Here is a 4,511-nt window from a genome sequence, read left to right as displayed (position 1 = left end):
GAGTCTGAGCAAAAATTTTAGATATAACAACAAGACGGTTCATTCATAATATTATTAAAGAAATAATCAATAATAACTCACATCACTCATGAAGGTATCCATTATCACTGTGCGTGTGCATTAACTCCGCCCACCCTGCTTCTGATGACGTCGCTCGTGTTGTTGTTGTTTTTTTCACCTTATTTCAAATTACCGACTCACTTTTCTCATCCTAATTTTACAAGTTGAAAGTTACAAAACAACACACGCACAGCGCTGACTGACTCTGATAACGGCCGGGTGTTCTCCGAATCCGATCGACTCGGGTATTACACACAATGTTAAACAGACCTGGGACCCGAAGTAATAGATTGGGACCCGACCCGGACCTGGCTGACCATTTAAAATATAGCCCCGAACCCGTACGGATCTCGGGTTGGGTCCCAGGTCCTCGGGTCCTCGGGTCCTCCATGTAGACCTCTAGTAGAGAGACCATTTAGTATGAACCAATTCACTGGAATGAATCAAACATCAGACAACTGATTCACTGATTCAATATACTGATTCATCAGAATGCTTCAGATATTTAAACACTACATATGTGAGAAAGTACATTTAGGACAAAGTGATTCACTAAAAGGATTCTTATATATCAATGTTAGACATGATTCACTAGAATAATTCAGATATTGCAATTCTAGATATGAGAGAGAGGACATTTAAGACAAAACTAATTCACAAGAATGAATTGCATTTTCCAACTATACATTTGATTGAAAAGATAGTGAATTAGTAAAGGTTTGTGAGCATTACATGACATTACAAACCAATTTGACATTACAAACATCTGCCATGCTGCACTGTTATGAAAACAACTGAACTATTGTCACACCACTGAAAAATATTGTGACATTAGCAGCATGACTACTTTTAGTCAGTTACTTTTAGTTACTACACTGCAAACCATGCCAAGATGCTCTGTAATGGAGCCATGTTTTCACATTTGGTTCGACTGCTTGGCCGAAACCCAGTTTCGATTCCAACCTCCTCCCCTGCAGGTCTCTTTTCACATTATATGATTTGGCTTCAAACCGCAGTACATTTGCGTCATCGATGTACCATCGTGAGTACTAGCAGCAGCTGTTTACCACTGCCTACTCAGAGGGAGAAGGCGTCAAAAATGTTTTTTATTCATGTAAATCATCTGGGAAATGATGATTGTGTGCCAGTCCAACAAATGAAACATTATTAATAGCAGTTCACTTCTACAAATCAGGCTGGATTGCTTGCATTGCATACCAGTTGCTACTGAGTTCCTCATGAACTGCACACTAATGCCCTGTTTTCAAGCATACTCAGGCTTGGTGCACACTTAAGTTCTTAAAATGAGTTTCACAACAGCAAAATGAACTGAACTCTGATGTCAAACTTACAAAAAAACTCCAAACGCCTCAACACAAGAGGTCAAAACTCACCCAAAAATGAAAATTCTCTAAAAATGCTCAAATTCTCTCTTTACAAACCTTCTACATTCTGATTAATAAATGAATGAATGAATGAAATCTGTGGAATATGGGGGGGAGAAGATATTTGGAATATTGTTTATAATTATTTTTGTAAATTGAAAGTCAACGGGGTCCTAAACAACAATGGACCCTTCTGACTTTTGAAAAAAAGTGTGACAAGAGGCCATAAATAAATACATTTAAAAATAAATAAATAAAATTTCCTTTTTTTCCCCCTTCTTTTTCTCCAAACAATGAAAGTCAATGTTGTTCTGACTGACTTTTATGGTACAGACAAAAATAGTTAAATATTATTCAAAATACCTATTTTTTTGTGTTGCACGGAAGAATTTTTTTTTTTTGCCCATACCATGAAAGTCAGTGGGGTCCAATGTGGTTTTGGATCCCACTGACATTCATTACACAAATAAAAATAGTTAAACATCATTTGTTTTGTTTTTATTTTTAGAATTTATTTTGTTACACAGAAGAAAGTAAGTTATTCACTTCGAATCAATATGAAATGAGTAAATGACGACAGAATTTTAAATTTTCGTTAATCTATTTCTTTAAGGTGCCTGTTACATTCTATGTTTTTTCACATCCAATAATGCTAAACTCCATCAATGCATCAATCAACTCCCTTAATTGGTCTTCAATTCTATGGTTTATATCTGTAATTCATGAAATTAAATTTTCCACCTGGACACATTAAGTTCCGTCAAATTTAGCTGCAATTAGATTGGCATCAACGGGCACCATAATTCTACTAATTTGGAGGGAAAAAGAGAGCTTTGTGTTTTTGGCTGTGTCAGCACTTTTGAGCTACGGCTTCTTTTTTTTTCTTCTTTTCTCACAGGGTGCCTCATTTAGCCTGCTTGATTGTATAAGGCCCTGGGAACCCTCGGTCCATTTAACCGTTCTGATTTTTCAGTGCATGAACCACAGGACAACTCCACTAATAAGGTATTCAGTCAAAGTGCGCACACTTACTGACTGACGAACACACACGAGCTGCTAATGTGTGTGATATTGCATCCAAGTTCCCTGACCTGATTTGAATATGAATTACCTGAGCTGAAACGGGTCACGGGATGGGCAGGAAGGCATGCGGCCGCTTTAGGGATTGATATAAGTATTTAGATGCAGGTGCATTATGAGAGGGTAGGTGATGATGTATATAGAGTCATTACTACACAATAAGGATGGTCTGATGCTCATAACAACTTCTGTGAAACATATGAAAAGACAATTTTATGATTAAATCATTAATATTATGGGCAAATTGATACTTTACTGTCACGTCAAGACTCGATCCCGGCTACATCAGCACCTCAGAAAAATGCTGCAAGGAAAAACAATCAGACATCTTAAGAAAAGAGATAAGCAATCAGTTGATGAAATAAAGGAAATCATGATGTGATGCCAAAGAACAAGATAAAAGAGGGTTGATCTAAAGAAAAAGGAGAGATAGATTGCGCAGGCCGATGGCCGAGGGCAAAAACTGTCAAAATAAGACCTTTAACTACAGGCTGCCAGAACAACTTAAAAACACTGACATCTCTCGCCAGGATTGAAAGGAAAGCTTTAGTACAAATAGCATTGCTTTACACACCTCATGAATCAGACAATCACAGTTTCATCTCTGTTGTTGGTAAACAGAAACCCCACCCCCCAAGTGCACATCTTGCAGTTTTTAATATTATAACAATATATTTTGGAATATCTTGAAAATTAGTTTTTTGCTGGTAATAAATGCAATAATAAATTGCTGGTAATAAATCAAAGATAGCTATAACAAATGTCCTTTTTTATAATAATTATTAAAGGTTAATAGTGTAATTTCGGCACCACCACTCACCATATGGAATTACAAAAATAATTGTGTTGCAATTTTTATGTTTTCCAGCGAAAATATCTTAACAGTCTTTAAACAAAAATTCACTTGAAAAAATAAATTGTTTTTTAAGCAAATGAGGTCTGATAACAAAAATGAATGGTTGTTTTGTTTGTTTCTTTCTTTCTTTCTTTCGTTCTTTCTTTCTTTCTTTCTTTCTTTCTCACAAGGGAACACATAAACATGAAATGAACACAGAGTCTCGGTGAAACACATGTGAAACTCCAGCTCATGCTCAGTCCTTCACTTGATAAAGATTTAATGAGGGATAACTTGTATATTTAAAAATGTGTGTTTCATCAAGGTTTCATTCAAGATCTAGTAGGTAAAAACATGAAAGACACAAATGACTTTCAGTTTTTGGGAGTTGCATAATCATATTTATAAACCCTCACGTCCAGGGATTTAAATTAACTTTTTCACTCACCAGCCAATTTGGCTACTACATTTTTAAGTTACCGGCCATTCATAACTTCTACTGGCCAAAAAAATAAAAGAGACAGAAATAAACTAACAGTTTGAGGCTGTCTACACTGGGCGTGACAAAGACAAAGCGACCGTTACAAATCATTTTGTCAGTACTAGGGGTATGCAATATTGAAAAAAATAATATCTCAATATTTTCTGGGATTTTATCGATAAAGATAATTAGACGATATTTTGCTGAGTGTGTTATTGTGCTGATATTTGAAGGACTACCGTGGACAGCTGACTCCTAAAGTTTTTGATATATTTCATATGTTGTGTGGTCAGTTCACAGCAGTCATAGAAATTAAGCTTTTCCAATAAATTTTAATTGATTTTTACCTTTTATGGACATTTTTATGGCCATTTTTTTTCTAAAAGTGTGCATCATCCTTTAAGTCAAATTCTTACATTTAATCAGTCAATTATAATAACAATACATTTAGGCTGTTACTAAACAAATGAAATCAGTATCAATAAAAGTAATCTTTGCAGAAGTTGCATCTGAAGTGGCATTTAGATGTAGGCTATTTACACATGATAATGCAGCTTAGAGGGACATGGAATGCTTTAGCCTGCAGTAAAATGCATAAGTAATGTTTTGATATTTTAAACATGAAATGTTGAATACTGATATTTGAAATTATTTAAAAAATGAAAAGAAT

Source organism: Sinocyclocheilus anshuiensis, unplaced genomic scaffold (genome assembly GCF_001515605.1).
Source record: "Sinocyclocheilus anshuiensis isolate Anshui unplaced genomic scaffold, SAMN03320099.WGS_v1.1 scaffold457, whole genome shotgun sequence".
Lineage (NCBI taxonomy): Eukaryota > Metazoa > Chordata > Actinopteri > Cypriniformes > Cyprinidae > Sinocyclocheilus > Sinocyclocheilus anshuiensis.
The sequence above is the reverse complement of the archived record's forward strand: the minus strand, read 5'-3'. Positions refer to the sequence as shown.